Genomic DNA, 12,240 nt, shown 5'->3' on the forward strand with positions numbered 1-12,240 from the left:
TTTAAATTTTTTTTTTAACATTTATTTATTTATTGTGTGTGTGTGGCCAGCTCAGCCCACCAGGGGGCGGGGCTGCCTGGCATGTGGTGCTGGGGGATCGAACCGTGGTCCCTGTGCTTTGCCAAGCTTGTTCCAAATAGGTGCTTTAGACCACTGAGCCATCTCGCCAGCCCCTAAATTTTAAAAAATAAAGCAGTAGAGAAAAAGAATTGTCCTTCTCTTATATATTCATCTTTGCTGAGTTTTGATACCAGTTACAACCTAACTTCATAGTGAAGGTCTGGAGACTTTTTTTCTGCATACCAGAGTGCTTGGCTCATCTGTTACTGAAATGCTGGTAGCATCTACTGATAAAATCACCTGTGACTGGGGTATTATTTATTTGTTACTTTTGCTAAAGAAAGTCCACGCTGCCCTGGCATAGTAATTGCTGTGCTTTCGGTCTCTGTCGTCTGAGGACAATGCTGGCAATGAATGTTTTCTAGGAAATTATCCATCTTATACATTTTTGGCAGATTGTTTGTTTGGTTTTTGCAAAAAGCTAAGCAAAATCAGCTTTTAGAGATCTTCGCATTTGCCCTGTGGTTCCTAATCCATTTCCATTTCCTTTTTTAGCACGTTTGCTTTCTCCATTTAAAAAGGCAGGCTGCAGCTCAGGGCTCAGCGCTTGCCTGGCATAGAGCAAGCCTTGGGTTTGACCTCCAGCACCACCAAAAATAAAAAGACGTATATGTGTTTGTTTTGTTGTTGTTGTTATTGTTGTTGTTGTTGTTGTCTTTGGCCCACTCAGCCCAGCTTAAGGGCAGAGATGGTGTGGCATGTGGTGCCAGGGATCGAACCGTGGTCCCCTGCGCCAGCCTGAACTTGCCCAAGCAGGCGCTTTAGACCACTGAGCTATCTTGCTGGTCCAAAAGAAGTATATGTTAACTATCAATTTTGTTGTTTTTAGAGCTGCCACTTTTCTGCAGTTTTTGTTTTTGTTTTTGTTTTGTGGCAATACCAAGGATCAAACATAGGGCCTCATTCATTGAGCTACACCCTAGACTATTTTCTAATTTTTAATGCAGCGTTCCTTCCTTTTCCTGTATGATGCACCATAGGCACAGCCCACACCTACTGTCACATTTGGGAAATTGTTTAAATAAATGAATTGCCACATGCCACTTCCATTTTCTTCCTTGTGGAAAAAAAATTTAAGAACAATTCTAGCGAAGAGAAACAGAATGAAGTTCTTAACTCTCTTCTTTCTTAGGTAAGTGCTGCATGATGAAAAATGGCAGTGGCATTCTTCGATTTGGGAATTATTGACCATTCATCTTTCCTGAGCAACAAATCTATTTCTTACCACGCTTCTTAGACTGGCTTTCTATAAGTTGGCCTTTGTCTGTCCTCTAAGGTCTTAATAAATCATTCTACAATGGTTTCAACTATAATATGGAGATTAAGAGACAACGCATCCCCAGCTTCTCTCTCTACTAAGTGTTAATCTAGAAATTCAATCATTTGTTTGAACAGACAGCAAGTTTTCCTTGTTGGTAGGTGGGTCTGGTGTTATGGACCAAGTAGTGTCTCTCGTTTGGTTCAGTTAATCCAGTGGGTTATTTACTGTGTGTTCGCAACTGTCCTCAGTGCTAGAATGAGAAATCTCAGTTAACCTGTCCCCTCCCTCTCCCCACTCCCATAGGGAGCCCCCATCCCATTCCTTTGCTACAGATTGCTCTTCTGTGTCACAGGAGAAGGGAGAAAGGCTTAGCCCAGGTCACTCGCTGCCGCTGCCCATGCCACCATAACTGCACAGCAAGGAACAAAAGTTAAGCTGGTTGATATGCATGCTGGGTAATCAAGGACCCACACAGCAGGGTGACTTGTACCAATGCTCCCTGCCTGAATGAAGCTCTTGTTTGACTCTAACAACTGCCAGCAATGAGTTCCCAGACTGGATTTCCCAGGGAGACACCATGGCCCTCTGTGCTCTGCGGAAGCATTAAAGGCATTTCCCCTTGACTTCCCTCCATTCGTGATGCAGTCCCTGGGAGTTGCAGCAAAAGGATGTATTATTACCTTCAGAGACTGACTTCTCACAAATGTAAAGTATCCTCAGTTTACTTTGATTCTCACATTCCACACAGAAGCTAGAAGAAATATGCAAGTAATGTATGCACATGTAAGCTAAGTTCACTATTTCTTAGTTAAGTTTACTATTTTCCATTGATTCAAAATAATTACGAATCATCCCTCAGAGACTGTCATAGCCACACCTGAGATTTACTATGAAATTGCAAAAGGAAAAAAAACAGGACTTGGCTTTATTATTCATTTAAACACATTAGAAATCAGAAGGCAAAATAATTCTCTCTTAACAGACTTTAACTCAAACTAAGTGGTAATGTAGTTAAGAATATGGTAGTACACCGTGGAGGACCACCTGGGCAACTCTCCTTGATAGAGACGTAGGTGTCTCCACTTCGGCTGAGCCTGACCCTGTTTCCACGTACTGATGGTACAGAGCTGGCTAGGACTATTCCTTATCCCTTCAAAGGGCTTTAAGCAATGCATATTGGTGTAGCTGAGGTGCTGGTGGGAGTTTGTGAAGACGGCAGGCATGTTTCCCGGACCTCCAACCATGGTTCCTTTGTGTGAGCTGGAATGAGGGGGGATGAAGAGAATGCTCCAAGCTCTCAGCTGGGATTAAACCTTGAGATACAGGCTATGACTCCCTGGGGTCTAGAAAATCACACATCAAAGCTGAAGCACCGACCCCAAAACATTGGATACTATCTCAATTGCGTAAGGCAGATTACTCGCTCTGCATATTGCAGAGGTGAATGCAGGCCTCCTACCTAGCTCAGCTCACAGCACTCACCTACTCCCTGTCATTCTCAGTCACTCATCCTCAAGCCACTCCTTCTTCATGAATGAATAAAACCCAGGTATGGCCCTGGGTCAGGGCCTTTGTTCCAGATAGCCATCATCATGGCCGGACTTAGGACCCCTTGGCTCCCCAAAACTAAAAATATGCCTTAGTGTCTTTATTCTTGATGTGGGTTGCCCTGAAAGTGGTAAATAGGAATTAACTCACTAAAATTCCAATAACTTCTCATGGGATTACAACTATAATGTACTGGGCCATGACAAGGAGGACCAGGAAGGGCTCTCTATAGTACATAATAGCATATCTCAGGTCTATTTCAGTAAATTTAAATTTTGTATATCTCTTCTGATGGAAAATGTGAGTCATCTAGAGTCTTTGGAATAGCTGATTAGTTTATGAACACTTAGGAAGGGAGATATCTGCACCCCCGAAATAAAGGCTGCCAGACAGCAAGTGTTTCCTATCTGATTATGGCCCAGAAAGTGGTCCATCCAGGTCTTTCTGCCAATAGCAGGCATTTAGTATTCCAACAACCCTCATTTCTCTTTCTAATCCCACCCAAAAAAAGTCTCACTTCTTGTTTCCTGTCCAGAGGGCACGGTGAATGGTGAATGGTGTATGTTGTTGTATTCTTTTTAAAAACATCTTTGATTTATTTATTTGGTACAGGGTCTCACTGTGCAGCTCAGACGTGTAGTGATCCTCCTGTCTCAGCCTGCCCAGTGCTGGGATTACAGGTGTGTGCCACCATATTTGGTTTCAGGGACCACATGGCATGAAGCACCAGGAATCAAATTCAGGTCCTTGCCCTTGCCAGGCAGGCGCTTAGACCACTGGGCTATCTCCCCCGCCCCCATCAGAAACATTTATGATCCATGTAAGAGCCTTGAGGCTGACACTTTCAGAACCAAACCACAGACCTTAAATGCAACAGCGCTTCAGCATGTCACTAAGGAAAGTCAACCCCATGCCTGTTTTCAAAACACAGGGGGAAATTCCTCTCCAGTGACTTCACTTGAGCAAAGGACAGACCTTGAGTTGCCCCACAGGTTATTACATATCAAATTAACTCAACCAAAGAAGTAAAATGAGGTTATTTTCTTAGTCATGGATGCCATCCCTTGTGTATTCATTGTTCCATGATCTACCAGGTTCTCGGGTTCTCACATTGGCAGGAACAAAAGCCAATGTGGGTTCTTTGCACGGTTTAGATATTCACATAACAAGTAATCAAATTAATTAATGGTGATTTTGACAGTGATGTAAAAGGTTGTTGGGTCTCTGCTTGACCTGTTGGGAAAACAGGAAGAGGAAGACAAGACAGCAAGACAGAGCAGTAAGAGCAAGGGCCGTGTGGCTGAGTCACTGTTAGGAGGAGGGGTCTGGTCCCAGGAGGCGGGTTGCTGTGGGTGTGACAGACTTGGGAGAGCGCATCTCCCCACTTGCTTCCCCCTCCTCTCTGCTGCCTGGCTGCCCAGATGTGACAGCTGTTCCTCCACTATGCTTGTGCTGTGCCATTCGGCCTTGGAACCAGCCAACCATAGCCTGTAACCGGGAGTCAAAATGAAGCCCCCCACCTTTAAGTTGTGGATGTCAGGTACCGTGCCCCAACAGCAGGAAGGCGACTAAGGCAACTACCTTAATCTCTTCTGTGGGCCATGTTTCTAATGACCTCCTGCTAAGTCCCACTTCTTCAAGGTTCTACCACCTGTTAACAATGACCTCACCCCAAGGTCCACGCTCCCAGCATGAACCCAAGGGACAGACCACATCAAAAACATAACAGGTTTCTAGCTTTGGTGGGTGAAAGATAGAAAGGTCTGTTTTGGGCCATGCTTTTGGTGGTCTTGTTGGTCCTATCATTCTCTAAAGCTGTGGGATCATTTTCTTTCATACAGACTGAACGATGAGTATTGAGAGTTGGCTTCAGCCTTGTTGAAGGAGGTCCAGAGGAGTTTATATTTGTAACTCCAGAAAGAAGTTATTGGAATTCTAATAAGTAAATTCCAATCTACCACTTCCAGTGCAACCCATGGCGAAGATAAAGAGACAAATGCACATCTGCAGTTGTGGGGACCCAGGAGGTCTAGGTCCAGTCAGAACAAAGGCCAACCAGAACAAAGGCCACAACTCAGGGCCAAACCCGGGTTTTATTAATTTGTGAGGAGAGGAGTAGCTCAGGTTGAGTGACGTGAGAATGGCAGGAAGTAGGTGAATGCTGTGAGCTGCGCTAGAGGGCTTAGCTTGGCTAAGAGGCCTGAAATCACCTCTGCAATATGCAGAGAGGATATGCGGAAAGAATGCCAGATTCTGGATTCTGATAACAGCCTCTAAGTTTGGAGGAATCTGCATGACATATCTTGTGGTTTTGGTCAGTTGCCTCAGTTCTGATGTCTAGCCTTCCTGTCCTAGGATGTCACAGCCTCTTTCCAGAGGCTCAATTCAAGCCAACAGTGACAGCGTAGTCTCTTGGCCTACCTCATCTTAGTAGTAGGGAGCTATAGGTGGGGCATCACTGACCTGTGCTTCAAAGGCTATACATTAGCGCCTTGGCTGAACCCAACTGCATTGCTTAAAGCCAGTTGAAGGAGTAAAGTATTATCCTAGCCAGCTCTGTACATGTCAATACACAGATTTAGGGCCAGGTTTAGCCAACATGGAGACAAATGGTCTTCTTTCAAGGAGAAGCCTCCTGGTGGACCTTCAAAAAGGAACAATGCCAATCTTAGTAGGGAGGCAAGCAGCCTGTAATAAAACAGCAACTATATATCAATTGGCAATAGGAAACTAGCACAAGTTAGGAATCTGCAGAATTTCCAGATGGTGCTCAACAGAATAGAGGGCTCCGAGGCATACAACTAGAGTCTGTATAAACAGTGGCACTTTTTCCTTTCCAGTGTGCAAGTGCTAGAAAAAGCTTGAAGTTCGGCAGCTTGGCCTGGCTTTCCAGTGAGCAAAGAGTATGCACAAGTATCTCATGTGGAGAAAACAGCCAGTTAGTACGTTTCCCTGGAAATTTCACCCACAGCAGCTGTCGCAGAGTAGAATTTTGCGTTGTCTGAAATGGTAGGGCCGGGACGTAGCTCAGCAGCACAGTATCTGCCTGACAATAACAAGCTCCTGAGTTTGATTCCCTGTACCAATGAATAAGTAAGTGTCAAAGAGATATTTTAATGGTTCTAAACCATTTCTGTAGGCCATCATGGTAGAAGGCCATCAGGTGGAGAGGAGAGACAGTGCCCCCCATGAGGAGAGGTAGTCGAGCAGCCATATTTGAAGAATTATGATGGAACATGACCGAGAGTTTTGTTAACAGAGCCTGTTCATGAGTGCTTTGTTGCCATACAGAAAAGTGTTATGTCTTATGAACGTAGAAGACACAGCCTGAGGAACAGATAGGTGGGAGGGAGAGTCTAATGCAAGAACACTGACTTGGCCGGGGAGATGGCTCAGTGGAATAATCGCTTCCCTGGCAAGCACAAGGGCCTGAGTTCAATCCCCGGTTCTGCCAAAAAAAGAAGAAGACGAAGAAGACGAAGAAGACGAAGAAGACGAAGAAGAAGAAGACTGACTTTATCAAGTAGCGTGCCAGAGCCCTGTTCGCGGTGGCACATCTGTAACAGCTGTACCCAGCTGACATGAGCAATATGCCACAGGACCTATCTGGGATACAAAAAGCTATCCTAGAGCCAGGCGTGGTGGTGCACCCTTGTAATCAATCCTAGCACTCAGGAGGCTGAGGCAGGAGGATCGTTGTGAGTGTGAGAGCAGGCTGGACTACAAAGTAAGCTCATGGTCAGCCTGAACTGCATAGAGAAACCCTGTCTCAAAAAGACTAATGATAATAATAATAATAATGATAATAATAATAATAATGTTATCCTAGAATACTTGCAGAAATACCATCATTTTCATAGCTGTATAGGTAAAAAGGTTTGTAAAAATTAGGAAAGCCAAGAGCAGGAATGCTGATTCTAGACTACAGGGAGAATGCCTCTGGCAATGTCTAGAGGAGAGCAGAGAGAGGGTGACAAGGGCAGAAAAGGTGGGATTCGCAGTCACGACAGCCAGTAGTCTCCAGAGACATATGTGGCTGCTTTTTCATTTTGAGGAGACAGATGGACAAAATTGATTTAAGGTGCTTTGAGGTTAAGTTTCTGAATGCCCTGAGACAACCTGTGTCTAAGTAGGTAGCCATTATGTGGACCCACTGAAGTTTGAATAGTGGTGCTTTGCTTAGCTAGGTTAGGGGCATGCTGCTGAGCTTGCTTATAGTAAAGAGGTCACCAGCATACTGGACAAGATTGGAGTTGGGGAAAGCTACAAAGTGAGCTCAAGGCTCAAGCTCTAAGGCTTCAAGGCCTTAGAAAAGCACTAGGAGAGATTCACCTCATCCCTGAGGCAGGTGGGTTCACATTCCCCACCACCCCTTTAGGCGTAAATGGAAAGAGAACCTCAAGCTAGGGTACAATGGAGCAAAAGGAAAGCTGGGCAGAGGTCAGGTCCTATAAGCCAGGCTCTATCAGCAGGAAATGAGGTAAGCATGGTGGCTGGATTGGGATTCTGGGCTGGTGAGAAATGACAAAGGAATTCATGACTCTCATGTCTTCAACAAATCCATTGATGTGATTTCCCTCTAACCTAATCTCCCTTCTCTCCTTACAAGATTGGGGTGCACATTAGTTAGGGCTCTCTAGAAGAACAGTCAATAGAAAATATACATAGTTCCATAAAGGGGTGTACTAGGTAGGTTAACAGTTTATAATGGCTGTCTGAAGGATCAAAGGCAGAAGAGTACTCAACAGGCTTCTGCACCCTAGAGAGCTGGAGGATCCAATAACTGCTCAGCCCAAGAACACAGATGCTGCAGCCAAGAAGGATCTGGAATGCAGCCCCATCCCAAGGCCAAGGCCTAGAAGCTTGCTGCGTTGGAAGCAACTCTGCTTTGGAAGGCTGTAGAAGCTAGCGACGTCCAAAGGCAATGGCAAAGATTGGCACCCTTTGAAACAGGAAGGCTATGGTTTTTTTCCCCCTTTTATCTCATCCAGGCTACAAACCTATTCATTGGCACCACCCATATCCAGGGTAGATAGATAGATCTTCCTCCGATGATTTGCTGTCCTCTATATCAATCAGCCACAGACACACCCAGAACTGTGCCCCACTAACCAGCTAGGTGGGTCTTAATCTACTCAAGCTGGTATACATTGATAATCACAGGGTGTCATGGAGTGAAGAAGTGAAGATAAGAACATCTGCCTGTAAAAGAGTCTTCATGCATTCAGTTCCATCTCATGAGAGAGGGTACTGGGCTGCCAAGGGAAAAGCTTGCTCTTTCTCCAAGCAATACACACAAACTCTGCACTTTGCAGCAGCCCAACCTCACATGCACGTGATCCCCAGGGGCTGGTTGGGGCATCTTTTTTGTTTGTTTGTTTGTTTGTTTGTTTGTTTTTTGTTTTTTGTTTTTTTTTTTTTTTGGCAGAACCGGGGATTGAACTCAGACCCTTGCACTTGCCGGGGAAGCACTTATTCCACTGAGCCATCTCTCTGGCCCCAAGGGGCATCTTTTAAGTTTGCATTCTTTTTGGTGCATTTTAAAATGAGATGAGTTTCCATTATAGAAAAGAACAAGGTTCAAGTTGCTCTCAGATCAAGGAAACAAAAGTATCTTTCTCATTGTACATGGGAACTCAACTTTCATGAAAGAATTCTGTTGAAGATAGTTTCTTGTTAGAAGTCAAACTAAATGAGGTTGGGGTTTGAAGAGTCCTGAGGATTTGTGGGGGACTGAGCTATAGGTAAGGAAATAGGTTGCCTAGAGACAGTGACAACATGAGCAACATCAGGGGCAACAGATAGATATAAATCCTCTGAGCAGTTAGATGGTAGAGAAAGTCACAGCAGTATCACTTAAGAAATTCAATTCACAGTTCTTCCCTTTAAATTTAGTGGTGTGTTCTGAGACCCAACTGAGGATTAAGTGACCTTATCAATCAATGGAATATTGTCAGACAGAAGGGGAAGAGTGAAACATCTCAGGGCACTCAGGTCTAAGACTGGTTCCTAAGCCTTTTTTTTTTTTTAATACAAGTTGTTTGCTTTTCCAGTGTCCTAAGTTTTTATACTATCTGGAGGCATATAAGGAAGGTTCTGTGGGTGGCAAGAAAAAGAGGATTTTGAGTTACTCTTGAAGTCATACTTTAGTTTCTGTAATTACTCAATTTGCTAGGCAAGGGATATTGATTTTCAGTCTTTTATTTCCTCTTAGTTTCTGCAAGCTATTTTAAAATAATTACATAGCTACTTCTATAATAATGCTTAAAGCCTGACTCACCAAGCCAACCATACTATTTTGGATTTGCCTCTTTATAGTAGGGTGAGGATTTCCAACCAAGCAGAAATTTACAATTTCTGTGTTCTGAAGGTTCATGGTTTAATGCAGTGTGCTTTTGAAATGTTGAGCAAAGCATTGCGTGAGGGCTTTACAATGCTCTCTTTCCTTCTGAACTAATGACTCAACTTCAAACCAATTCACCTTTGAGGAGAGACCTCTATCGTTGTTCTGTCAGGCCCTAGTCTCTAGCTGATCATTTCCTCGCCATTTGCAGAAGGATCTAGAAGAAGGCTAGATACCTGTTTCCTGGGGTATTTCTCCTGTTGGAAAAGTTTAAGAATTAAAGTTTAAGAACCAATTCTTTTAAAATAAATAGAAAATAGGTGTATAGGAGAAAACACACACAAGTTTATTTATATGTTTGGGATCTACACAAAACATGTACAAATTATTGAATATAAAAAGTATTCTCATCTAGAGAAAGAAGTAGGGATTTAGGGGAAGGAATAGAGGACTGAGCCCCTGGAAGGAGGTAGAGACCATAAGAAGGGATGAAAAGAACACATGCTATGAACTAAGGCTGTCTTATTTCACAAGCCCGGCCTCCCAGGTAGTAGTCCTCTGAAGAGTCTATGGTTCTTTAGTCTCCCTGCTTGTGAAACTTGTGGGTTACTCTTCTCCATTTGATGAGTGTGCAAGGAGGGCTCTCAAGACAAGTGCATTCCTTCTCAAGGAAATTCTTGTACTCTGATAATAGAGATTCAGAGAGGGCCCCTCCCTGAATTTGCTACTTCCTAAGCTCTTTACATTGGAAGTAACAATTATATCAAAGTGCCATACTTCAAAGTATCATTTTCTGAGCTCCAACAACACTTCCTATTTTGCATTTATCAGAATTAAGCCTATCTAATGAATCCAGTATTGTATTAGGCACTTTCCTATCACAGGAAAAATATGAGACCCTAAGAAGGAGAAGTTCGTTTTGGCTCGTGGACGCAGTATATTCAGTCCATGCCAGCTGGGTACAGGACAGAGACAGCACAGTGAAAAACGATGGAGAGGAAAACTGCTTGAACCATGGCAGCCAGAAAACAGAGAGAGGGGAAGGAATGAGATCAAGAAATATATCCCCAAAGGAAGCTTCCTCCCCCGGCAGTGACTCAGCCCCTCCAACTGAGCCTGACCTTCTACAGCATACTCAGCTATGAATTCTTTGATGGATTAATCCAGTGATGAGTACAGAGCCCCCTTGATATGGTCACCTTCCAAAAACCCCACCTCTAGGGTGTCAGGATGGCCAAGTTTTTGAAGGCACCAGACTCAAGCACAGCTTTCAAATGCCCCACTCTAAACACACGAGATTGAAGCACAGAACACATAGATCTAAACTGTAACAGTCCGCTCCTGACCCCCAAAAGGTACATGTCCTTTTCATCTTGCTGAGTGCATTAAGTGCATCTCTAAGCATCTCCAGAGTCTTAACAGTTTCAAGACGTCTCAGACGTGCAGGTTCAGAGTCTTCTCTGAGACTCGAGGCAAACTCTTAGCTGTGAGCCCCAATAAAAATAAAAAAGAAACTTTCCATCATACAACAGCACAGGATAAATATCCTCACATCAAAAGTGAGAAATGGAGAAATCAAAAGGAATAGATCTGGAGGTCTGGGGGTTTGAACAAGAGAAAGATGAAACTGGAGTGGTGAAGTGGGCAGTAGACTCGGTTCCCCTGAGAGCTGAAGAAGGCAGTGAACGTATACTCAACGTCAGTCAGCAGTGATAATCTAAGTGGACATGACATGCTGGCCTGGATCAGTGAGTCTCTGCAACTGAATCTGACAAAGATCAAACAGTGTGCTCAGGGGCTTCCTATTGTCAGTTTATGGACATGCTCTTCCCTGGCTCCACTGCCCTGAAGAAAGTGAAATTCCAAGCTAAGCTAGAACATGAATATATCCAGAATTTCAAAATACTACAAGCAGGTTTTAAATGATTGTGTGTGGACAAAATAATTCCTGTGGATAAATTAGTAAAAGGAAAGTTTCAGAACAATTTGGAATTTGTTCAGTGGTTCAAGAAATTTTTTGATGCAAACTGCGATGGAAAGAGAATGACCCTGTAGCTGCCAAACAAAGTCAGGAGACCGCAGTGGCGTCTTCTCCTGTTGCTCCAGCTCTGAATAAACAGCTGAAACCTCTTGGCTAGAGCAGTGCAGCTCTACAGAGACCCATTTCATCACAGGGAACTGCTTCAACTCCTAAGGCTGGCCCAGGGGTGGAGCAGAATTCTGCTGTGGGCAATGGGGATGATAAGGCTGCTGAACTGATGCTGCGGGTCAGTGCACTGAAGCTTACTGTTGAAGACTTAGAGAAACAAAGAGACATCTCCCCTGGAAAGCTAAGGAATATTGAATCGATTTGCCGGGAGAATGAGGGGGGAAATGACCCTGAATTGCCCAGGGTTGCAGACATTCTCTATGCCACACAGGAAGGCTTTCTGATACCTGAAGAAGGGTACCCACAGGAGGAGCAACACCATTGACCAGCAGAGCAACATTGGAATTCTTCTCCCCAAATCATGTGCTTAACTATAAAATACTCCCTTTTATTATTCTTAGAAGATTCACTGGTTTCATTTCATAAGCAAAAAGTATTTCTTTTTAAAAGTGCACTTTGCAGAAGCTTCCAAAAACTTTTGTTTCCAAAAACAAGAGTTTCATTCTTTTTCTAATAAATCTGAGTTAGGAGCTTTTACCTTGTAGCAGAGCAGTATTAACAACTAGGTGGTCCACCTGGGGAACATCGAGGCTGACAGTGGGGCTTACCATGCACTGAGATGCCAACCTCAGAAAAGAATTGAATTTCAACAAAATGTGAAATCTTGGAAGAGAACATGTAAATAAATAAATGCCTTTTAGAAAGAAAGATGAAAGTAATGAAGGAAGAAGGAAAGAAAGAAAGAGAAAGAAAGAAGGAAGGAAGGAAGGAAGGAAGGAAGGAAGAAAGAAAGAAAGAAAGAAAGAAAGAAAGAAAGAA

At 43.7% G+C, this 12,240-nt stretch overlaps 1 pseudogene; it reads left to right on the plus strand.

The window, feature by feature from the left end:
• Positions 1-11,746, plus strand: part of LOC101565662 — a 21,916-nt pseudogene extending 10,170 nt beyond the window's left edge.
• The last annotated feature ends 494 nt before the right edge of the window (positions 11,747-12,240 follow it).

Source organism: Octodon degus, unplaced genomic scaffold (genome assembly GCF_000260255.1).
Source record: "Octodon degus isolate 3935 unplaced genomic scaffold, OctDeg1.0 scaffold00102, whole genome shotgun sequence".
In the NCBI taxonomy this organism is placed as follows: domain Eukaryota; kingdom Metazoa; phylum Chordata; class Mammalia; order Rodentia; family Octodontidae; genus Octodon; species Octodon degus.